The sequence below is a fragment of the Enhydra lutris genome, unplaced genomic scaffold (assembly GCF_002288905.1).
Source record: "Enhydra lutris kenyoni isolate GAN:26980312 unplaced genomic scaffold, ASM228890v2 scaffoldscaffold38, whole genome shotgun sequence".
Taxonomy (NCBI): Eukaryota; Metazoa; Chordata; class Mammalia; order Carnivora; family Mustelidae; genus Enhydra; species Enhydra lutris.
This window is the reverse complement of record NW_019154122.1, coordinates 13,168,522-13,193,029: the sequence shown is the minus strand read 5'-3', so window position 1 is coordinate 13,193,029 and position 24,508 is coordinate 13,168,522. Positions and strand designations below refer to the sequence as shown.

Genomic DNA, 24,508 nt, shown 5'->3' with positions numbered 1-24,508 from the left:
TTATTTATTTATTTGACAGACAGAGACCACAAGTAGGCAGAGAGGCAGGAAGAGAGAGAGAGGGAGAAGCAGGCTCCCCGCTGAGCAGAAAGCCCCATGCGGGGTTCGATCCCAGGACCCTGAGACCATGACCCAAGCTGAAGGCAGAGGCTTCAGGCGCCCCGAGGCTGGCTTTTTGTGCTCAGTTAAAGACCTGAACATATTTGGGGAGTGCACTGAAGAAGCAAACCGGGGAGCAGAGCTAGCCTTAGCAGCGTGAGGCCCGTGCCGCAACACAGCCCCCCACACTCAGAAGGGCCCCACGCTCCACTACTGGTCTGCTGTGCCATCTTGAAAATCTTCATTATTTTTGAACCTGGGGCCCACCTTTTCGTTTTGCACCAGGCCCCACGATTACCTAGCCGGTGCTGGCAGGAAGGGACTCCCACCGGACTGCTACGGTGGCTATCCTCGGGAATCAGGACCGCGGCACATGAAAGCCACAAGGATCTCCGGTCAACTTCCGGGCAGTCTCCGTGTATACAAGCACTCCGGCTTCGGTAATTTCTGTGTGCACATCCAGAACGTGAGAGGAGGAGTTCGGGGACAATCCAGCCGCTCCGTGGGAAGAAGGCGGGCTCGGAAAGGACGGAGCTGGTGGAATTCTACCTCTACAAGGGAGCTACTGGTCCACTCACCTTGGAAAAATTAATTACTCTGCCAAGACGCCGTTTCCTTCTGGAAAAAAGCAGAAACAAAAACAAAAATTTGGGAATTGCTTCCTGCCTCTTAGAAGCTGTTGTGAGCTGGGAAGAGTCCACAGTGTAAAGGAGCCTTGTCTGTTTCACGGGCAACAAACCAGCGCTTGTTACTTAGGGAGCCTGACTGGGGAGGGGAGGGGAAGAGCACTGGAGGACAGACAGGTGAGAGGGAAGACCCTGGGGTCAGAAGCCTTGGCTGAAATGTGCCAGGTGAGAAAGTGGGAGAATCCAGCTCATACCAGCATCAGCCAGAGAGGCCCTGGGCAGGGGGAGGTAAGGAACCAGCCCGGTTGTGCCAGGATCTTGGAAGCCCTCTAGGCGGGACTTGGCTGGACCATTTGTCCCTGTGCCTCTCCGGGAGGGGGGTGCAGGGAGGAGGCCTCCAGCTTACCCAACTCACTCCACTCGGCCCCAACCCCAAGGATGGGAAGCCTGGGACGTGGGCCCCTGTCGCTAGGGGACAGGTAACTGGGCTAGGTGTTCGGACCGAGCAGCTGTTCCGTGGGTGAGGACAGGTAGGCAGGGGCAGCCACTCAGGGGGCAGGAAGAGAAGATGGAGGGGCAGGTGCAGACCCACTGGGACCAAAGCCCAACATCAGGAGAAAAGCAGGCACGCGTTTGGGTCTCACTTTGGGTCCCACTGGCTGCATGGTCACCAAACCCCAAGGGGCCTTCTGCAGCCCCACAACTCCTCTCCTGGGGGCATGCTGGGGGGCTCCTGGGGAGACTTTCCAACACCCTCGCTTCCCGGCCTCATTCTCAGCATCTCCTCCCCTCTCCTCTGTCAGCCAATACGCTTGCTTCCCACTGCACAGAACAAAACCCGCAAAATGCGGGCGAGAGGTGCATGGACTCGTGGGTTATAGCACCTGCCTGTGGACAAGCTTCCCTGCCCCTGCCCTCCTGCCTGTGGCTGGACTGTCCACACAGTCCTCTAGGGCTGGCCCCTCCACCGGCACCCGATCGCCCCCCTCCTACCCCCACCCCATCCAGTTCCCACCAGACTGTTCCTCCGTTATTGGAAGACACCTTTCTTTAGGGTGTATGGCATTCACTGAGCTACTCTTTCTGCTATTAGGAGGGTGTGAAAATTTCAAAATATCCATTTGAGGGACCACTACCCTCTCTGCCTCCTCCCCTTCCTTCCCTTTCCTCCTTTACAATTCAGTCCAAAGGGCACAGGGCAGGGGGCCGGAGGGTGGCGGGGGGAGAAGGGGACCAGCCAGCAGCTCCCCTCGGTGGCCGGGAGAGGGTGTCGGACCCCAGGCCTGGTGAGGAGGTATCAGAGCCTGAGGGAATGAGAAAAGAGGGGGAATCCTCGCCTGGGGTCAGTAACCCATAGAGTCAGAAAGGGAACATGTAGGGTGAGGACAGCAGCTGCCTGACTGGGGTGGGGGGTGGGATGGGGGGTGGGTGGGATGTGGAGCCCAAGCAGGGTGAGGGGGACACCTGGTCTGCTGACCCCCTACCCTGCTTTGCTCTCTGTAGTACCACCCACCTTGCAAGGTATTATAAATGTATTTGTTTCTTATCTCTGAACCATCTGCCCCGGCCCCCACCTGAATGTTCTGGAGGCAGGGACATTTGTCACAGTATCCTCGGGTCACAGGACCGTGTCTGGTGGCCTTTGACACGTGTTGAATGGGTGAGTGAAACTCAGCGCCCCGCCTCTTGATGGTGGCTCAGACCACGAGGTTCGGCGACACCTGCAGCGGTGGCAGAGGAGGGAGCAGTGAACCGTGAGGCGGGCTTCTGCTTTGGCCAAGGGGCGAAGAGGCACCACTTTCACTGAGGCAGGAAGGAAGTCAAGGACTTGGCTAGGTTGGGAGGGAAGCTGGGTTGGGGTCCCATTCGGTTGGAGGGGACTGCCAGACGCCCCGGTTGGGAGCGCACAGGGCTGCAGGGGAGGCGCTGGAGAGCTGGGAGGGAAGCCCTGTGGCGAGGGGAGACTCTGCTGCTGGAAGCCCCGGAACCGCGAGGAGTGGGCGGGCTGGCGAGAGGGGTGGGGGCTGGGCCTGCGCTGCCTGGCCCCAAGCCCGGCCGAAAAGCGGCTCTGGAATCATCTGGCTCTTGCGTGCAGGAACGGAGAAGGAAGAGGAAGCATCGAGAAACACACATTTTCAGCAAAATGAGCTTGCCGCCGCCTTCCAGCAAACCAGCAGCAGCCCAAGCGCAGGCACGCGAGGGTTTCCGCGCTCGCCCCCAGCCCCGGAGCAAGCTGGTTAAGAAGGAAAGGGAACTCCGTGGGCACAGATCGTTAGCTTGGCGGAGTCCCGCCCGGCACAGCTTAGCCAAACGCGCGGCCGGAGCGCGGGCTGAGCGCGGCTGAGCGCGGCTGAGCGCGGCTGAGCGCGGCTGAGCGCGGCTGAGCGCGGCTGGGACAGTGGTGGCGTTGACGCCCCACGGCCGCCAGGTGGCGCCCGTGCTTCCCTGGAGCCCAACCAGGACGCCGCGAGGTCGGCGCCCCAGGCGAGAATTGGGGCGGGCCGGCCGGGAGGCCCCGCCCCAGACTCCACCTCTGCCTCTCCAACGGGTGCAGCCTTGCACCCGGGCCTGTCCTCCTGCGGGGGTGGGGGCAGCCCAGGGCCGGTGTGTGGGTGGTGCGGGTTAGGGGGGGTCGGTGTGCATCCAAAGCCGGCCTCCAGACCCAGCCTCCTACAGACTTCGCTTTAAATCCCTGTTCAGCCACTTAATACTGCCTGAACGTGAGCACGTCTTCACTTCCACCACCTGCAAAATGGGCGCATTATCCTGACCTCACAGGAGTGTCGTAAAGATTAAATTCGATGGTGATGGGGCGCCCGGGTGGCTCAGTGGGTTAAAGCCTCTGCCTTCAGCTCAGGGCATGATCTCAGGGTCCTAGAATCAAGGCGCACATCGGGCTCTCTGCTCAGTGGGGAGCCTGCTTCCCTCTCTCTCTCTGCCTGCCTCTCTGCCTACTTGTGATCTATCAAATAAATAAATAAAATCTTTTTAAAAAAAGATTAAATTAGATGGTGATGATAATACACATGTACTGAGCCCTAAGGGTCAGCATTGTTCTAACCATATAACAGACCATTTACATATTTACATATAACAGATCATTTATTTTTTTTTAATTTGAACTAATTTATTTTAGGTAGGCTCCACGCCCAGTGTGGGGCTTGAACTCACGACTCTGACGGAGATCAGGAGTCCCAGACTCCCCGGACTGAGCCAGCCAGGTGTGCCATAACACCTCATTTTAATAGCTCCCTTTAATGTGGAGTGGCTGGGGACAGAGGCTGGGTGTTCTCTACAAAGGAAAGCTGCATCCCAATGACCCTGGGGTGGGAACCGCTACCCAAAGTCGGCAGAAGGAGGCAGAGACGCCTCCGAGGCCCGAGCCTCTCTTGTTTCCCAGCCTTCGGGCCTCAGAGCCCGCCCCCCACTCAGAGAGAAGCAGAGGGACCCGTGAGGCAGACCATGCCTCCTGGCCTGTCCACACCTGACTTCTGCTGTGGTCTGACAGCCCCAGGCTTCTGGGAAAGGCACCTCCGTCGTGGCCGGTGAGTGAAGGCCACAGCATGACACACTGTGGTTTCAGCCTCAGAGACTGGGGGGGGGAGCGGGGGGGGGGAGCAGTGCCTTCTCTGGGGGGTGACCAGGCTTGGTGGGACTGGGAAAGTCCACTCGAGCGTTCTGTGGAATGTGGGAGGATGTCCAGAGGCAGCTGGAGGTAAAGAGGCAATGGTCAGGAAGGAGGTGGGTGAAGCTCGGGGCGAGGCCTCCCGTCAAGGCCTGGGAGAAACGAGGGCTGGAAGGGCCATCTCCCACCTTGAGGACTCAGAGCTGTGGAAGCGAGGGCCAGGAAAGGCTTGGGGTGGAACTCTGGGTGGGGGGGTCCCCAGACGTCCCGGTGGTTTGTCCTGGCACGGGTGAGCTGGGTGAACTGGGCGTCGCGTCCCGGGGCTGGGAGAGTGAGGGTCCACGTGCAGGACTGGGTGGGGTGACCTTCGGAGGGTTCTCGCCCCACCTCATCACCCCACCCCTGTCTGCAGACCTGGAGCCGGCCTCCCCTCCTCTTGGATTCTCGTTCTCATGCCGCTGCTCAGGCCCGAAACAACAGAATTGGGGCTACCCGGAGTCCCAGGCCCAAAAGGGAAAGAGGGACTCACCTGAAGATCTGAGTCCTTTGGGCTGTCAGCCAGCTGAGGTTACCGGTCCCTAATTTAACCGGGGGTCGTGCCCACCCCCCATGCCGGTCAGTTGGCTGACTGACTTCCCCTCCAGGGCACGCCCACCCCCTCCCTGGCAAAGGGACCAGGGCGCTTGGGCCTTCCCGCTCACACGTCGCAGGAAACCGAGTCTCAGGGGATGAGCTCTCAGAAGCCTTTTCTTACCACCAGCTTAGATGTGCTGAGATGAAGGAGCCAGAAACAGTGCTCCCCCCTGCCGTCCTCCCCCCACCCCCTGCCCACTCACAGGCCCAGAACAAAAACACACCACAAATAGAAATCAAAGTCTGAGAAAGAATCAAGGAGCCATGACCCGGCCGTGGGAAAGGCTGTGTGGCCTTGGCCGAGTCACTTAACTTCTCTGAGTCTATTTGCTCGTCTGTAAACTAGGGGGGATGGACTCACCTTGAGGAGCTGCTGTGAGCAGGTGAGAGAAGATGTAAAATGCAGATCACAGATGCAATGCTGGGCCTGAAAACAGCCCCTGCAAGTACAGCCCAAGAGTCTCGACTGGACTCTCCACCTGCACCACCCCCTGACCTTGCCCCGACAACTCGGGCTGGGGCTGTCCCCTCACCACTTTCCTGTAAGGCTGCGGGTGGAAGGGGGCTGCCGCATTCGCTGGGGAGAGGCTGGGGAGAGCCACTGCAGGCTTTGCTCTCGGGCTCCACTTCCTGTTTTTCTCCCCAACTGAATTTTGCACCACTGCTCTTTCCTCAGAGCAGGCTGGGGGGGATGGTGAGGTGAAGGCGGAGGCCTGCCTGGGAAGGAACCCTGGGGGTCAGAGGATCCCAGGAGGGCATCTGCCAAGCTCTGGCCCCTGTGGTCTCCAGCTCAGAACACATGTAACTGAGGAGGTTGGGAGGCTCGGAGGCAAGCCAGGGGGGCTGCCTGGTGGGAGGAGCAGAGGGGGCCTCGTTCCCATCCTCCATCTGAAGCGGTGGTTTTTCCTAGACATGGGGGCAGGACCTAGGGATGGACAGATCCAGGCTGAGGCCACATCTCCGGTGAAATGGGGGGTGGGGGGGGCGACTCGGAGAGGGGAGGCTGGGCTCCCCGAAGCTCCCAGGTCACTGGGTTCTGGGCTCCTGCTGGGATGAAATGAAGGTGCGGCTCCCACACTGGCAGGACCAGGACCTTTGTCCTTGCTCTCCCCTGACTACAGACCCCGGCCCCTTCCACTGGACAAAGCGTGCCCAGCCACGACTAGGATCTCTCATTCATTCATTGGTCCCACATTCCTACACACTCACTTGTAGTACTCCACGTGCCCGACACGGACCCAGCTCAGGGCCCGGACGCCAGCCTGGGTCCACACGGGGGTCCTGCTCCCAGGAGCTCTGAGTACTCAGGCTGTCACACTTGAGCAGATCCAGCCTGGAAGAAAGACCCTGCTAGACAACGGGGGGGGGGGGGGGGGGCCCGGGGGGCGCTATCTGTGCAGGCTGGCCAGGCAAATAAGGAGGCGGAGGATAAAAGGAAGAGTTTGGGAAGGGCGCTCCAGGCCAAAGGAACAGCATGAGCAAAGGCCCAGAGTCAGAGAGCCTGCGGTGGTCTGGAGCTGCCAGGCACGGCCCACGGTGTAGCACAAGGGTGAGGTGGGGGAAGGGGTGGGAGGAACCCCAGGGGGGCTGGCCCGGTTGGCTCCCTTGATTATTAGATGTCTTGAGCACATTCTCCAGCCACAGCTGACCCCAGACCCCAGCACGGGTCGTTGTCCTGCCCACTTAAGTAGCTCCAAGGGTCAGAAATCAGTCCCTGGTAACGGTGCCTGGCCAGATCAGTGAGCAGAGCGGGCAACTCTTAAATCTCGGGCTGTGAGTTCGAGCGCCACATTGGGTGTAGAGATTCCTTAAAAGTTAAAAATCTTAAAAAAAAAAAAAAAAAGAAGAAGGAAGGAAGGGGAGAAATCAATCAATCAGGCGCTGGTAGCTGAAGCAGGAAAGGGGACTCTTAGCAAAGGTATGGGGTGTTCTCACGGAACCCAGGGATGCAGCCAGGCTTTGGAGCCCCGGACCCAGAGCTCTCGGACGATTTCTCAGCACTGCTTGCCCGTGCCCCCTTTGCCCACCAGTATCATACCTGCCAAGGTGTTGTGGCCTGGAGCCCTTCACCCAGTGGGAACTAGGTCCAGGTCCCAAGCCCTGGGAAGCTGGAATCCGTTATGGCCAGGGGTCAAGCGGATGTGCGGCATTTCTGTTGTTTCTGTGTGAGGAAGGGGGCCAGAGGGACAGCCTAGCAGCCTAAAAGCCAGCAGCGTCCACTCTGGGCCATTCTGTTTTATCTTACCCCTCCCCCACCCCCCAACACACGTGCCTAATTCCTTTGGCTTTCCCAGATAGCTCTATCCCAGCTGCTGTTGCTTAATCTTCATACCACGAAGTCCACGCAAGCATCTCTCCTCCTGCTGAATGTGAGGCAATCCACGTATCCACGTTTCCTCCACTGTGGCCTCTAGGACTCCATTCTCAGAGCCGCCATCTCCAGCGCACACCCACTCCCGTCTGTTCCTCTGGAATCTTCTCTAAGCGGGCTCCCCAGGTCCCCTCCATCTACAGACCGCGCCATCAGTTTCCCTGCGCCTTCCAAGCTTGGTCTATCGAGCAGGAAGCACTGTTCGGAGCACGTGGTCTTCTCACCAGGCAAGGTGAATTAAACATCAAGGAGGGGCGCCTGGGTGGCTCGGTGGGTTAAAGCCTCTGCCCTTGGCTCAGGTCATGATCCCAGGGTCCTGGGATTGAGCCCCGCATCAGGCTCTCTGTTCAGCAGGGAGCCTGCTTCCTCCTCTCTCTCTGCCTGCCTCTCTGCCCACTTGTGATCTCTGTCTGTCAAATAAATCTTAAAACAAACAAACCAAAAAACGAAAAGAAAACATCAAGGAACAAGATCCCACATGGGGTTTCCTCTGCTGGTTCCTTCTCTGTGGCAAACAGGGCCGTCCCGGGTTCTGACCCCTGGGAAGACATCCTTTCTCTAGGGGTGTTTCAGGCCTGCCCTTGTGAGGTTCTTGGAGGACCTTTCTCTAGGAGGGGACACAGCTGCCCTGGTAGCCTTTTTCATATGGGTGCTGAGACTTGGGCTTAGGAATCACCCCGAGGGTAAGACATTGCAAGTCCCGACGTGCCAGGTTTTAGGGTTTCCTGGAGATCCAGTCCCCATAGAAACGGACTTAACTGGTTGCCAGTTTCATATTGGGTCCGATCATTTACTAATAACCATGGCCACGAAACCCTGTCTGGTTGAGCATTTGGCCTGAGGCAGGGCCATCCCTCAGGGCTAGGGGGTCTCAGCCGCAAAGCATGGCGGCTGGTTTCTTCTTTTAGCCTAAAGGGGAAGAGGTAATCATCATCTAGCTCAGGTGGAAAGAAGGCTTTTTCTCTAGTTTCTCTTGGAATACCACCCCTGCTTGCCTTCACGCCTCGTGACAATGAGAGACTAAAGGACCAGAGGTTAGGGGTTACTCACTCCTGTGGCTCTTCCCAGATATCCCTAGTCCAATGCTGAGCTCCCGGAGTTTTCGGTTTTGTGCGCTAACCTTAGTGTTAGACATGGGGTGTGGCGGAGAATGGGGCTGAGGACATGTAGGAACGGCACGATTATCTGATGCTTGTTTGTCACTGGCTCTAGGAGAGAAGAGATTTCCTTTCACATCGCTAAATACGTGCCCGTAGTCTTGTGCAGAACTGAACAAAAGCTCCTCTTCTAGCACCTTCTGAAGGCTGCTAGAAGTAAATCATGTACTAATATGCTGGGCCCTTTGTTACCGTGTTCTGAGTCCCATGAGACCCCTGAAAGTCATTCAAGAGCTGCTGGTGTCCATCCATGGACAGGGAACCCTCATCACCCTTCACTGCCCCAGGTCACCCAGTTTCAATACTTTCCTTGAAAAGCTGTTTCTTTCAATGCCTCACGTCTGATACTGATCGCTGTATTAATTCTGAGTGTTGTTTTCGTTGTTTCAAAAAACAGAGACCAACCTGAGAGAGTTTGTACTGGGCTGAATATTACACCCCCAAAATTCATTCTCACGTGGAACTTCAGAATGAGATCTTCATTGGAAATAGGGTCTTTGCAAATCTATCTTAGTTAAGATGAGGTCGTCTTAACTCCTGAATTAGGATATCTTTATAAGAAGAGGGACATTTGGACAGACACAGGCACACAGGGAGAACGCCAGTAAAGTTGGAGGCAGAGATCAGAAGGGTGCTTCTGTGAGCCATTGAATGCCAAGAATCGCAGGCAGATCGGGAAGGTAAGAGAGAGACCTGGAACAGATTCTCCCAAGAGCCTCCAGAAGGAACCAACCTGGCCAACAGCTCCATTTCAGACTTCTGGCCTCTAGAATGGCGAGAGAATAAATTTCCATTGTTTTAAGCCATCAGGATTGGGCTCATTTGTTACTGCAGTCCTAGGAAACTGATACGGATCTTAAGCAGAATACAGGTGTAAGGCATAAGGGTGTCGAGGACTTAGAGGAACCCAAGGGCAAGAATGCTGGGACCCTCAAAAAGAGGCAAGGCCAAGGAACTGAAAAGTTACCCCAAATCGTCACTCTCACCTGTGATCCTGTCTTCCTCTCTGTGCACCTGCTTGCTGGTTTTCTCTCAATCTCGGTCTCTGCACAACAGCTTCTCTGATTTCCTGACTCCTGCGAGAGGTGCACGTGGCCAGCAGCTCCCCAGCTTATGTGTCTGGCACCCAAGCTCCAGGGACCTCAAGAATCACGACGCTCTTGGTTCTAATTCTGCCTTCCTGAGAAAGCCACTGGGGGCCCAACCTGGGGGGGCCACTGCTGGGGCAGTCAACCTGGGCATGCTTCAGGCCAAGCATATCTGACTGGAGTCCACAGGTATCCCCATGTGGATGCATGGGGAAGTGTTCCAGAGAAAGGAGCTGTGTACCTCCCCCAGGAGCACCGTGCTCTCACCATCTAACCCCTCCTGATGTTGGAATGTCCATTGGCTGAGGTCCTGCTATCCACTGTTGGACTTCCTGGATGCCACCTGTGTTCTCAAAGGAGTCCTTCTCCAGGCTTGTCATACTGCTCCTGAGAGACAAGGCAGATGTGTGGTCACACAGTCTGACTGGAGCCCGGGTGGAATGGAACAACGGCTCATCCCCGCTACTGGTGTCAACAGGCAGTAGGAGGGATTATTAGCTCCGACTTGCGGAAGGGAAATGAATTTTACATTTTTCGGCAGTTTTATTACATTGGCAAAATGTGAACAGAAAGGAAAAATGGCAAGGAAAACATGTGTCACCCTCCTCTCCAGAGGCTTTCACTGTTCAGTCACCTCCAACGACCTATGTGTGCGTATGTAACGCTTACAAGGTGATGATCCGGGAGGAGGCAATTCTGCATTGAACGTGATCCCCTGGATGATGTCATCATTTCCCATGATGCTGCGGGTCTTCAAGATAGCCACTTTCTTTTCTTTTCTTTTTTCTATTTTAAATTAATTTGTTTATTTGAGAGCGAGAGCGTGCGTTTGAATCCGGCGAGGGGCAGGGGGAGAGAATCTTCAAGCAGACTCCCTGCTGAGCGTGGAGCCTGATGTGGGGCTCGATCCCACAACCCATGAAATCATGACAGGAGCCAAAACCAAGAGTTGGATGCATAATCGACTGAACCTCCCAGGTGCTCCAGGATCGCCACTTTCAACGGCTGCATGCTATTCCGTTAAGTGGATGCCCCATGCTTTCCTCTGGAGAGTTCTGGACACAGGGAGAAGGCAACCCCGCTACAGTGTTTAGATGACACATTTTCTTCCCATTTTGGGTTCACGGCCCAGCTTCCTGCAATTGCTGGTTCAATGGACCCCCACCCTTCCCGTCACCTGACTTCAGAGTCCTAGGAAGCCTGCCACCTAAGGAACTCCCACCTGCCATCTGGGTGACCTTGGCAAGTTACCTGCAGCATTGCCTTAGTTTCTTTGTTTGCAAGATGAGGGTAAGAACAGCAGGTGCCATACAGGGTTCCAAGGGGAGGAAACAGAGTAATGCATGAAAACAGCCCGCACGGACAGCTCACTATAGTTATACTTTTTTCACTCACTGTGTAGCCTGGATGCTTTCCACGAACCCCCATTTACTGGTTGCTTTTATGCTATAACGAAGCACCACAAACCCTTGGTTTAGAATAAAAACAGAAATTTGGGGCACCTGGCTGGCTCATCTGGAAGAGTGCGTGCCCTTGTTCCCAGGGTCGTGAGTTCAAGCCCTGCGTCAGGTAGAAAGATCACTAAAAATAAACAAATAAAAATAGACTTAAAAAAAGAAACTCCAAACACCAGAAATGTCTTCTCTCACAGTTCAGGAGGCCAGAGGTACAGAATCAAGGTGTCAGCAGGGCCACTCCCTCCAGAGGCTCTAGGGAGAACCCTTCCTTGCCTCTTCCAGCTTCTGGGGGCTCCTGAAGTTCCCCGGTTCGTGGCTACATCTCTCCAAACTCTTCCTCCAACTGCACATGGCCTTCACCTCTGTCTGCCTCGACTTTCCCCTTTGTCTTTCTCTCATAGGGACGCTTGCCCTTGGCTGTAGGTCCTGCCCAGATAATCTAGGATGACCTCCTCTCAAAATCCTTAACTTACTTATATCTACAGAGACCCTATTTCCAAAGGTTCCAGGGCTTAGGACTGGGACATACCTTTTTGGAGGTCACCAGCCAGCCCCATCCAGGTAGAAAATGGCTTTTCCTTCTCCTTCTAACTCTTCTGTCTCTTCAGCTTTCATGCTCTTTTGTTCTCTTTTTCCTGTCTGGGGGAAAAAGTCACCAGACATATGCCTTCTCATTGAGATTTTTGGGGTTTTGCATGGGGGTGCTCCTCAGAACCGATGCCTTTAAAGATAGATATCCATCTAGAGAGGTACTTATCTAGATAGAAGGAGGTTTTTGGAGCAGGTGGTAGTGTGGTGGGACACAGGACTGGAGCGAACCCCAGCTCCTGCCAGCACTCCCTCTTCTGCTCTCTGTTTGCAAGGCGGTGACTGTCCCCAAACCACTTTCACTGAAAGATCTGTTAGTCTTACAGTTTCTCTGAAGCTGGAGTAATAAGCTCCATCTTACAGAGGAGGGGACAGGCAGGAGGATGTGGGGGCAGGGCTAGGTCTCAGAGCCCCCAGAAAAGGCTCAAAAGGACACTCCCCCCTCCGTCAGACTCCAAGGGCTGGGAATAAGACCACGCCTTCTTACTTTCTGCGGCCCCCCTTCTGTGTTTCTTCCCCCCCCCCCCGGGCCCCCATCTCCCCTTCACTCCAAACCATAGTATTCCAGGCTTGTAAGGGAAGACCCTGCTTCTAGCCCAAGAATTACTTGGCCCTCTCCTCCTCCCACACCTCCCCACTCTATTGTTATTTTCTTTATTTTTTAAAAGAGTATTTATTTATTTATTTGAGAGAGAGAGAGTGCGTGCTTGAATGGGGGGGGGATAAAGGGGACGGGGTTGGGGAAGTGGGGGAGGGACAGAGCAGAGGGAGAAGCAGACTGCCCGCTGAGCAGGGAGCCCTGACACCAATCCCAGGACCCTGGATCATGACCTGAGCTCGAAAGCAGATGCTTCACTGACTGAGCCACCCAGGTGCCCTATTATTTTTTCTTTAAATAAAGGTTTAATTTTAGAACAGTTTCAGATTTATAGGGAAGTTGCAAAGAGGATAGAGAGTTCGCACACACCCCACACTCTACTATTGCTAACATCTTTTTTTTTTTAAGATTTTATTTATTTATTTGACAGAGAGAAATCACAAGTAGGCAGAGAGGCAGGCAGAGAGAGAGGAGGAAGCAGGCTCCCCGCTGAGCAGAGAGCCCGATGCGGGGCTCGAACCCAGGACCTGGGATCATGACCTGAGCCGAAGGCAGCGGCTTAACCACTGAGCCACCCGGCGCCCCTGCCATTGCTAACATCTTAACTGCTAACAGCACTTTTGTCACAAGTGACGAACCAGCATCGATACGTTATTACTAACTGAATCTGGACTACCTTAGTTTTCACCTACTGTCCTCTCCCTGTTCCGGGAGCCCAGCCAGGGCACTGCGTAGCATTCACTTGTAACGTTCTCCCTGGGCTCCTCTTGGCTGTGATGGTTGCTCTAATTTTTCTTGTCTCTGATGACCTTGACCGATTTGAGGACTGGTCAGGTGTTTTTGTAGACCCCCACCGCCCCTCGTCCATCTCTCCCCTCCTCCCCACCTCCTGTGTCTTTGCAGCACTTACTACTTGATGACATTGTATCTTATTTTTATTCTTCATAGTTTCTCTTCGAGGAGTATAAGCCCCGGGAGGGCCGGTCTTTGGCTGGGACTGTGCTGTATCCCAGGGCCCCGACTGCATCGGGCACGAGGACTGAAGGAGTGAGTGTTGCAAAGCCTGGGTCACCCCCAGTGTATGGAGGCACGAGTTTGGATCCAGCCTCGTGACCCCAGATCCTGCTGCTCCCACCACCTCCCTTCCCCCCATTCCCCCACACCCCTGCACTAGGAAGAGCATTAGAAGGTATGTTTAAAAGCCAACTGCTGTTTCTGGAAAGCTGACTTGGTGCCAGGGGCAAGGTCCTCCTCCAGCCCCGGGTGAGGAGGGCTGGAGGGATCCCCCCAGGGCTGCACAGCGGGTACGGGTTTGGGCTGGGATTGGAACCCAGGTGTTCTGGGTTTGGAGTGCTTGTGTTTTTACACAACAGGCAATTCAACTTCTGTTTGGAACCCCCCATTTACTTGGACCCAGAAATTCCATCTCCAGCAATTCAACCCTGGCCCCATAAGGTTCACCCATAAGGTGAACCCAGGTTCACCTAGGCCACCTCTGAGCTCTCTGGGTCTTTCCGGACCGTTCAGTCCAGTCGTGACCAGAGATGGAGCACAGGGGCATGATCTGTCCACCTCTGAATCTTTCTCTGGAGGGCACAGCCTGAGGACCGGGGCTGCGAGGACCTCTGTCTTCTCTTCCTCAGGCACCTGTATGTGGGCAGCTCTCTGGGCTCCTCTGAGCCTGTGTCCTCAGGAGTCAGAGTTTCCAGGTATCAGTTCTGACCTTGGCCTGGTTCTTGCATGGTATGTACGCCCTCACCCACCACCACCATGACGTTGCCCCAGGAGGCAAGTGTCTCGTCGCGCAGACCGGGAGCTGCAGTAAGAAATGCATTTTACGTCTTGACTTAATGCACACTCATGTGTACTTATAAATGGGGCAAAAGCCACAGAAAGTGGTATTCCCCCTCCCGAAGTGTAATACAATCTGACCATTTCTATTCTATTCCACTCTCATAAACTTGACACACTGAACGGGTTTCCAGTCCACAAATGTGTTCAGATGCCCCCCCCCCCCCCCGAGCTGTTGCCGCTGGGGGAAATGCTGTTTGGAGCAGAAACGTCCAGTCCCGCGGAGCAGAGAGCCCCTGTTCTAGGCTAGCTCAAGAACTAACCTTTTCCGGCACCTGGGTGGCTCAGTGGGTTAAGCCTCTGCCTTCGGCTCAGGTCATGATCTCAGGGTCCTGGGATCAAGTCCCACATCAGGCTCTCTGCTCAGCGGGGAGTCTGCTTCCCTCTCTCTCTCTCTCTGCCTGCATCTCTGCCTACTTGTGATCTCTGTCAAATAAATAAATAAAATCTTAAAAAAAAAAAAGAACTAACCTTTTCTGGGGGTTCGCTCTGTCGGTACCGTTAGACACGGTGTCCATGTATCACCTTAGGAAATTCTAAGGACAATTTTTAAAATATTTTATTTATTTGAGAATGAGAGAGACAGAAAACGGGGAGAGGGAGAGGGAGACGCAAACTCCCCGCTCACCAGGGAGCCCGACCCGGTCTGGGCTCGTCCAGGTCCCAGGACTCCAAGATCATGACCTGAGCCAAAGGCAGCCACTTAACCCAACTGAGCCACCCAGGAGCCCTTCTAAGAACAATTCTAAATGCTGAAAGCCATCACAAGCATCCCTGTTTTCTCAGATGAGAAGTGGAAGCTCAGAAAAATGAAGTGACTCGCTAGAGGTCACAAAGCTCTGCCATGGGCGGTGCTGAGGAGTCTGGCTCCTGGGAAGCTTCTCTTAATCCAGAAGCTTCACCACGATTTTGGGCCAAGGCAAAAGCACAAGGGTTTAAGCTGGATAACGTTTGCTTGGGAGGAAAGGACCCCTGGCAAAGTGGGCTTCCTGCCGGGACGGGGAACACAGGCAGGTGCCCAGAGTCCTTCGGGGAGGGGCTGAGGAAGTGGGCTCCTCATGCTAGGCCCCCTGCACTGGGCTTCTGAGCTTGGCTCTGGCTGCCCTGAGATAACCCCGGCTTGTGGGCATGTGTGGGCGTCATTCGTGAAGCTGCTCGAGGTCGAACAAAGATGCTTACTGCATCCGCGAGAAGCTGCAGATGCTGGATGGCTTTTGGAGGGGGAAGTTCTGCAGGAGACGGGGGGGCGGAAGGAAACAGGTCCGGGGGGCTGTGTGTTCTCCTTGGGGCTGCAGGGTGCCAACCCGAGCCTGCTCTCCACTGACCGGCAGCCCCTTTAGTAACCGAGACCTCTTTTTCCCTTTCATAAAATGGGACAGAAGAATTATCCCTTCAGGAATTCATGGGGGTCATAAGGCATTGACTTCCGTGCAGCTAGGACGCTCCTTCTCTTTAGGACTGCTCTAATGCTCGGCCATGGCTAGTCTGTTCTGTTTACGATTCAAAGGGAACTTGAAGTAGCTTCCTCCAAACACACATGACAACAGTTAAAAATAAAGTGAGAAAGAGAGATCAGAAACCATAGAGTTTTAGAAAGGCAGAAGGCAAGTCTATTGGGAACTTGAGAGACAAGGGACAGCGATGACTGTGCCCTGCATTTCCATCAGTCTCAGCTCTTCGGGCACCAGGCGACAGATGGAGATAGGTCCTATGGTGCGTCTCAAAAAGGAAATGTGCTGGGTTTTCAGGGGAGTGAAATTCCTAGGACTGGGGCCTAGACATGGTCAGGGACAGGGTGACATGGTCAGAGGAGCATTTAGACCCTGACTGTGTTGGCCCCCAAATGATTACATCTTCCCGAGCCTAGGTTTTCTAATCCGTAAAAGGGGGCTAAGATTTCCCTTGGGAGACTGTTGTAGGGATCAGAGATACAAATTTGTGGAGCATATCTGAGCGTTTGGCATGCCTTGGGTCCCTGTTTTGCATGTTACAAAGCACGACGTGAATGGCTGTCAGCAAATATTCAACGAAGAGTTCTTCTGAATGAGGCAAAAAGCGTTCCTCATCCTCCCACTTCTTACGCCAAACTCTGAAAGCCAAGGGAGGAAATTGTTTAAATTGCAAACTAGCAAAAGCAGGGCCGGGACAGGTGTTCGGAAACCTCGGGGTGGCTGCTTACCCTGCCATCTGATTTTCTCTCTGATGTGCCCATTTCTCTTCTGGCTCTTGGCAGGACCTCCCTGGAGCGGGCTAGAGGCCTCTGCCAAGGGCCAATGAGCTGGGCCTGGGGTAGGAGTGAGGCTGTGAGCCTGGGATGTTTTGTTGGGAAGGATGTTAGGGTATATTCCTGGGGACAGACCCAGCATTCTTCCCTAAAGGGACAACATGGTCCCTCCTGACTCCTCCACTGGTGTCTGGCTGAGAATTCAGAGTCTGCAGCCTAGATCTTAGAGCAGCGGAAGCATTTAGTAACCAACGGGTCTTGCCTCAAAGCTCTCCCCTTTCCTGGCTGGACACGGAAGTCTCTGCTCGTCCCTTTGCCGCAGCCAGGGCTGGGCCCAAGCCGGTCCTCGGAGGCCAGGGCATTCCTCGGGTAGAGAGAGCCTCTTCCAAGTTTCAGGTTCCTCCTATCTCCAAGGGGACCGCACAAGTGCTTTACCTCCCAGATCTGTTGGGGAGGGTCCTTTAAGTCGTTGTCTCTCAAGTGGCTGACTCTCCCGCCATCACACCCCAGAAGGATTTGAAGCCAGTGCTGTAACCCGGCTACTCCCACGCCCCCTTCCCCGCTCCTGACTCGCCCAAGCCCGGAGGCCACGGCTTCCCTCCAGGGCTGAGCGCATGGGACTTTGAGCTCCGCTTGGTCTCCGGGGCCTCGCGTGCCCTTGGTCGCGCCCAGCTACCTGGACGCTGGGGGCTGTTGGCGCTGGGGGCACTCCCCGGGGGCCCAGGGCTGCAGCCACCGCCTCCCTCTGCCGCCCTCCAGCCTTTCTCTGACCGCTGTGGAAATTCCTGGTGTGTGAAAGTGGAAGGCGTGGGGGGTTTATGGGCTTTAGGACCTTTATTTGGTTGTTTTCCTTTGTATAAAAAGAAAACTTGTTTTGAAGGAGGGCAAGAAGCAGGTTCTAGAGACACCTGGGATGGTGCCCCTCCAGCCACAGACGCGGTAAGGATCCGGGAAGCCGAGAGGACGCGGTGGGGTGGGGGTGGGGTGGGGGTGGAGCAGACGGCGGCAGGAGGACCTGTTGTTTTTCCTTTTGCAAGTGAAAAGGAAACAAAGTGGGAAGTGGAGTGTGCGGGCTGTCAGCAGGCGGGGCGCCCCCAGCGCGCCCCGCCTCCCGCCCTCAAGGCTCACTCGCGCCCAGAGCCTGTGCTCCCAGCGGCCGCGGGGCCGAGCCGCCCAGCCGCTGCCAGCCGCGCCGGACCGGTAAGCGCTCGCCTCTGGCTGCGTCTGGGGAGTGGGGAGAGCACGGGGATCCGGAGCTTCGGGGACCTCGGGGACCGGTTCGCGGGCCTCTCCCGGTGCCCACAAGCGGTGCGCTCTGGCGGGGTGCATCTCCCGCGTCTGGAGAGAGCCCGGCAAGGGGCGCCCCCCCGGGGTGGCCGCCGGGACCTGGGCGCGCACAGCTCCCCTGCGCCGCTGCAGTGCGCCCTGCGGGGCCCGACGGGGAGGTCTCGGGCGCTGCGGCGGCGGCGGCCCGGCTGCGCTGCCAGCGGCGGGGCATGGAGCCCGGCAGCGCTCGGCCGCGTGCGCCCTGCCCCGAGCGCTGGCAGCCGGCGGAGGAGGCGCTCTGGCCGCGCTTCGACTAGCGGTGCCGCCCGGTGCTCCTGCCCCGGCGCGGGGAGAGGGGCGCGCGCCCTCCCCTGCGCCCTGGCCCTGCGCGCCCTCCCCGGCGTCGGCGAGCTACGACCGGGCTCGGGAGCAGCCGGAGTCCAGCCTGCCGGGCGCCCCGCTCCTGCTCCGCCCGGCGCGCCTGGGGGCCCCGGGCCTCGGGCAAGGGCGCCGCTTGCCGCGTGTTTACTGCAGCCGCCGACGGAGACCAGCCCCCGGATCTGCGGCTGAGCCCGGGTTACGGCGGCAAAACCGCCTCCAGCTTTGCATTTCCGGACTTTTTCCCCCCTCTTTTTTTAATACTCTTACCCGTAATTCAGCCAGAATGAGGCTTCTTTTTTTTAAATCGGGTTTCCTGTTTTTATTTAGGCTTCTTTCTCTGCACCTTCCTTGAAATCTAAGAGACGAGGACCGGGGAGACATTTGGTGGGGACCAGGATGCGGGACTACGTAGCGGGCGGTGCTCTCCCGGGGTGGGGAGATGGGGGTCCGGAGACCCAGCAAAGAGAGCAAAGAGATGGGAGGCCCCGAAAAGCGCGCTCCCTGAGGGGACGAGGGTAGAGTGGGATTTCCAGGCCTACGGTCGCGCGTCCGGGACAGCCCAGGCCGGCAGTCCACATACCAGGTGGTCTCGCGGCACCCTTCGGATCTGCCCAGTTTGCAGGTGGAGCGCCGGGGAGCCCTCGAATGTACGAGTAAGCTTTTACTTGGTTAAGACCCCCTGGAAGGAGAGAGCGAAGGTCTCGAACCCCTACAGACTATCCAGTGGGGCTGCCGTACCCCGGCTCCTGCACGAAGCCCCCTTGCGCGCCACGGCAGGGATGTGCCGCACAGTCGCGCGGGTTGTGAAGCAGGTGTGCCGTCGGTGTGTGGGGGAGAGGTGGCGGGGGAAGGGTCCTCCTTCAGGGGCTTCGAGGGCAAAGTTTGCCGCTCCAAAGGGGCCTTGAAACCGAGGTTACATGCCACTGCTCACTTCCAGGAGAGAGGACGGTGCTGGGGCGCCTCGCAGTGCCTTGGTGTTCTGGTGCAGTGAATGGTACCTTTGGGACCCTTTCCACCCCGCTCCCAAAGAGTCGATCCTTTTTACATAACACGTTTGCAGTGAAGCGGTCATAGGAGCTGAATGATGTCGTCTCCATTTTCCAGGGGAGGGAAACTAAGGCCCAGAAAAGTTAACTTGCGAGCCGGCGCAGTTTGCCAGTAGCTGATGTAGGACCCCAGGACCATTCCAACATCTGTCTGTGCTGCGGCTTGCAGATTAAGGAGAACATTTCCTGACAATTGTCTTGGTGTAGGGACAGGGACCCTTGAGGTGTCCTTTCAGAGATGCAGCCTTTAAGGGACCCACCTTGCTAATCCCTGTCAAAGCGGCCCCTGCTGTTAACCACCAGGATTGCCCGCTGCGATTAAGTGGACATGAAGAATCCTCTGATGGAGGAGGTCGTCACCAAATACACAGAGATGGGAATAGAACTTTCTCTTCCGCTCTCTAGAGGAGCTATTTGCCGCCCCTTTAGCATTTCCACGCCCTGCTGTGGTTTGATTTCTTGTCTTGGGGATTCTATCCACCCTTGGTTCTTGCCGCTTTCACAAACTCCTCCAGGTAGTGGAGGACCCTGGGGGTGGGGGTGGGGTGGGGGCGGGGCTGTTGAAACCCAGTTGGCCAGTTCTAAGACCTCGGAGTTCATCTAAGACATCAATGTTCTAAGACGTCGGAGCTTACCTCTTTCTGAGCCCCACTGCCCCCCACCTCCTCTGCCCACGTTTAGAAACAGTGCTGGCCACTCCGCAAATAGGGATGTTTCTGGAATTAGGGCAGGTGTCCTAGAGGCACTCCTGGCCACGCGGATGGTTGCCTTACACCAGGACTTTTCTCTGGCTTTCTTACATCTAACTAGTGTTTATCGAGATCCCCTCACAGGGGCTCTCCTGGGAGCCAGGCAGGCCGGCGGGGAGGGTCCCAGACCCCCCGAGAGGGGGGAGGGTGTTAGGGGGCTTACAAGACACAGGCAATCCACACATCACTAGAGACCAGCCTCGGGCCTGGTTAGCTTGTGTCCCAGCACTGCTGTGTCCAGGGAATTCATGGAGATGCGACGGGGGGGGGGGTGTGAGGGGTCACTTCCGGCTTCACCTTGTTTTTCTTCAATCGCACAGTTAAAGGGAGAAGTGAATGTGCAACTCATGAAGCAATTCCCCTTTGGCTGGCTTATTTTTCAAAACCGATTTTTGTTTTGAGAGCAGTCTCCTCCCTCCCAGAAGCCAGCTGCTTCTGCAGGTCTGGTGATGGGGTGTGGGGCCCCACCAAATGTTTCTTTACCGTGGGACCTTAGGAAAGCTCTTTCAGCCGCTCCCTAGGGGACAAACATGTTCCCCAGCAAAGCTGTTGGAGGGGCAGGTCCAGAGGGGAAGTGCTGCAGGAGGATTGGGCAGGGCGGGTGGGGGAGGTATGTATGCTGGGCAGGGGTGCTGCCCTGTCTGATGGCCGAGGTATGTAGTCATTGACCACCAGCTGTGGGATGACTGGAGCCGGAGTTGTCAGGAAGGGAGGGGGGACCTTCTTCTCTGTGCCATGGCCCGTGTTTCATAAATGACAAGGGTTGCAAAACTCCTCCTCTCTCTCCTTGCATCTAAGGCTCAAACTGAATTGTCTTTCATTTGGTTGGTGGAAATTCCCCGCAATCATATCAGAAATGTTGCCAGTTTCGAGATGGAAAAAAAAATAAAAAAAATAAAAACCTAGGAACCTCCCTCCCCACTCTTTCCTTGCAGACACCCATGGTGACTTTCTGTGGGTCCTACCAAAATAGGGCCCCACTCTGCCCTCCCTGGGGGCCAGCACAGTCCTTGGGGCCCGAGGTCGGCACAGTAAAGTTTTCAGCTGCCCTGGGCTGTGAGACCCCCCCCACCACCGGTTCCTTTCCCAGAGGTGATAAACTGGCCTGCTTGATAAGGGACGGTTAGGACTTCTCCTAGAAATGGGTGCTTCTCAGGGCGCCTACTTTCCGGGCCAAGAGTGATTGGAGGAATGGGAGTAGCATTTCTAAAGTGGCATTTCGGTTAGCTTCTGTTTCACTCACCTTGGGGAAAACGCTTTCCACTTAGAGAAAATGAGAGGAGAGTGGCGGTTGCGGGGTGGGGGGGGGCAGGGTAAGAGGATAAGGGCAGCCACAGAGAGGGAGCAAGGGGCCTGGGTCACATTTCTGTCCTGGAATGATGCTCTGTTTCCTGGGGCCAATGTAACAAATTACCACAAATTTTGTGGCTTCAAGCTGCAAAAATGAATTCTCTCACAGCTCTGGAGCTTGGAAGTTCTGAGTCAAGGTGTCAACAAGGTCTTACTCCCTCCAGGGTCCTAGGGAAGAATCCTTCCTTCCTCTTCCAGCTGGAGGTGGCTCTGGCGGGGGGTTTGTGGCTTGTGGCATGCTCCCCACTTTCTGCTCCCGCTTCATTTGGCCTTTTTCTCGGTGTCTGTGTCTTTCTGCTGTCTCTTAAAGGACACTGGTTATTGGATTGAGGGCCCATCCTTAACTTAATTACACGTGCAGCCACCTTTTCTCTGGATAATGATTTTCCCAAATAAGCCCAGGTTCCGAGGGTTGAGACACAGACACATCCTTTTGGGGCCACCATTCAGCCCTCAGCAAGTGGACAGGAGCACGTGTGTCTCTCCTGGGAAGGTGCTGAAAACAGTTATCTTTGCAGGGAACCAGCTGTCCCCTGCGTCGGGGCCCCGGGCTACGGATTCCCAGTCTTTACCCTTCCTCTCCTATCTCCAGCTTTCTTTTCCCAGCTTTGTGAACTGGTAGCTGCCTTAGTAGTGGGCTCTTCCAAAGGCAAGCCCCCTCCCCAGGGTTCCAAGAGCAGAAAAGACAATTCCTAAGTTTGAAGGAGCTGCCAGAAAGGTGAGTTCTGCACCTGCAGAGACTTGCCCCTGCCTCCAGGCAGTCCTCCCGTCTTCCGCCTGACCTTCCCCCTTTCCTTCAGAAACAGCTCCTTTGCGGTTCAGGGCCTCTTCCAGCCAGGGTTCCTCCCACCCTCTGTTTGGGGCCACATAGCATTTCTCATTTTGGAGTTTCCTCTGTTGAGCAGCCTCCCCGCTCCCCCAACCGAGCGAGGTGGGGGCAGGGCTGGGTTTTGGGGCTTTGTCTGCTGCGGGATGAGGCTGGTGGTACTGAGAGGGATCCAGAGCTCCCTGGACCTGGGGGTGTAATTAAGGAGTGCTCCAGGGCTCTCTGGCAGGCAGGGCCACTCTCCTGCTTCCTTTCTCCCTCCCCTAGGTCCCCCACCCTCCAGGGCAGGAGGGGAGGGGTGTGTGCATAACCACTCTGCTTTGGTTGTGAAATCTGGGAGAAGTCTTTTCTTATCAACAGGGAAGCAAGGTCATAGCCCTGTTATTGAAACTTGGAAAAGTCACTTAAGTCTGGTGGGGTGGGGCTGGGCGCAGAGGTGACCAAGGGATCCCTGCAGGCAGAAGCATTATCTTTGGAGCCCTCCAGACTCAGTTTTAATCTCAACCTCTTTTTATCTGCTGAGTGACCTGTGGCAAATCACTTAGCCCTGCTGGGCCTCCCAATCCCCGGGCGGTAACAGGGCTCCGTAAAGCCGTCAGCCCGTCAGAGTTCCTGTGTTGTCACGTGTTTAGTGCCACGGCGAAACCCACAGTACCTGTAAGGAAGTGGGGTATAGCGGGTGGCCCAGGAGTGTCGTGATCCCGCCGTCCCAACGCAGCCACTGCCAACTGGACGATCGTTCCCATTTTGGGAGGGGGTGCACTTTCAGTACTCTTGGACCCGTAAGCATGAGGGTTTTTATAGTAGTTTTTGTGTCTCAGTTGTCAAATATACACGAAAACCTTTGCCGTCCTGACTGTATACAGTTTGGTGGCGTTCGGCGCGCTCACACTGTCGCGCAACCTGCGCGGCCACTTCCACAACTTCTTCATCTTGCAAAATCGAAACTCCATCCCCGACGTGCGTGCAGTAAGGCGCCCTTCCCTTCCTCTCCCCCCACCGGCCGGCGGCCACCATTCGACTTTGTCTCTCGGAATGCGACTGCTTTCGTACCTTCCTCGTGGAATCGTACCACGTCTGTCCTTTTGTGACTGCTTAATTTCACTTCACTTAGTAACATCCTGAGGTCCATCCGTGTCGTGGCCTCTGTCGAAATGTGCTTCCTCTTTAAGACAGCTTAAGTTCCCACTGGGCGTAGAGGCCACGTTTTGTCTATCCATTCTTCTGTCCGCGGACACTTGGGTTGCGTGTGTCTTTTGGCTACTAGGAATGATCCTGCTGTGAACACGGGCGTACAAGTATCTGTTCAGGTCCTTGCTTTGAATTCTTTTGGGTACATGCCCAGAGGGAGAATTGCGGGATCCAGTAAATGGTTGGTAATTTTATGCTTGATTGTTTGACCAGCAAGGCGCATGCTCCTGTAGTCGGCTTTCTTCACTTAATGTTGGCTCGTGGGCATTTTTCCACTTTGCTTTGCAACCAAACCATCCTTCCCAGGGGCATTGTAAGTGTCCTAAGGGACACCATTGTCTTATCAAGCATCCTCTATTGGGGGCATTTATGTCACTTGCAGACACACATGCACACACGCACACACACACGTGCACACAAGATTCTCAAAATATTGTCATGGACATTTCCCCGTATACGAGAATTACTCTATCAGGAGCACCTGGGCGGCTCAGTTGGCTCAGCGTCTGACTCTTGGTTTCGCCCCAGATCATGATCTCGGACTCATGGACTAGAGCCCCATGTAGGGCGGCCTGCTGAGCGGGAGAGTCCGCTTGAGGGTCTGTGTCCGTCTCCCTCTGGCCCTCCCAGTCGTGCGCACACTCGCTCGCTCGCTCTCAAATAAACAAAGTTTGAAAAAAAAGATGCATCAAAGGCATTGAAAATTTTGATGGCTCTTCCTGCTAAGTGGTTTTGCAAGAAAGACTAGACCAGAAAAAAAACAAAATCCCAGTGATGCATAATAGTTTCACGACACGCTCACTAATATTGAATAATATTGGGAAAAAATGTTTTACTCAGAGGCCCCAAAGATAATCATCTTCACTGTGTGTTTTTTTTTTTTTTTTAATTGCTAATAAGGTTAAATAGCTTTCTTTTTGGCTCTGGCTGTGTGTATAACATGAGGCTTGCTGTGGTGAAATGCTGCGGTTAAACCCCTGCGCTCTGGAATCGGATGGACTCAAGACTCAAAACCGTGGCTTCCCCGCTTGCCAGCTGTGTGACCTTGAGTAGATTCCTTACCTTCTCTGATCCTCCGTGTCCTCTTCTGTAAAATGAAGTTAGTGCGACCTATTCCTAGGGTTGTCTCGAGGATTAAAGGAGATAAAGGGGATGATGAACATTAGCTAGCATAGCTAGCACGTAGTTGACCGTCAGGAAAGACTGGCTGTTACTGTCCTTACCATTATTCTAATTTAAGTTAACAAGTCTCTGTTCACCCTCAAGATTCATCTTGTTTCAACTAGCGGAGACAGGACGGTACACACTTACGCCGGAGGGATTTAGGTTAAGCCCAGGGATCAGTTTCCTGCTCTAAACGCAGGTGGTCCCAGAAGGAAACT

At 55.3% G+C, this 24,508-nt stretch overlaps 1 protein-coding gene and 1 long non-coding RNA gene across 3 annotated transcripts in view; one reads left to right on the top strand and one right to left on the bottom strand.

The window, feature by feature from the left end:
• Nucleotides 1–139: 139 nt before the first annotated feature.
• LOC111154875 lies at nucleotides 140–5,413 on the bottom strand. 2 transcript variants are annotated; one of them, XR_002641108.1, is made up of 4 exons: nucleotides 5,345–5,413; nucleotides 2,300–2,446; nucleotides 678–717; nucleotides 140–546 (listed from the first exon to the last, which is right to left on the bottom strand). It is a non-coding gene; the product is annotated as an uncharacterized LOC111154875 (long non-coding RNA). The 2 variants fall into 2 exon arrangements; XR_002641107.1 differs by having other exon boundaries at nucleotides 140–717.
• A 12,066-nt stretch (nucleotides 5,414–17,479) lies between these two features.
• LOC111154641 (phosphatidylinositol-4,5-bisphosphate 3-kinase catalytic subunit delta) overlaps nucleotides 17,480–24,508 on the top strand; it is a 51,464-nt gene continuing 44,435 nt past the window's right edge. Inside the window, exon 1 of the mRNA XM_022514397.1 lies at nucleotides 17,480–17,517. The gene's annotated coding sequence lies outside the window, so the exon portion shown is untranslated. The remainder of the gene's footprint in view (nucleotides 17,518–24,508) is intronic.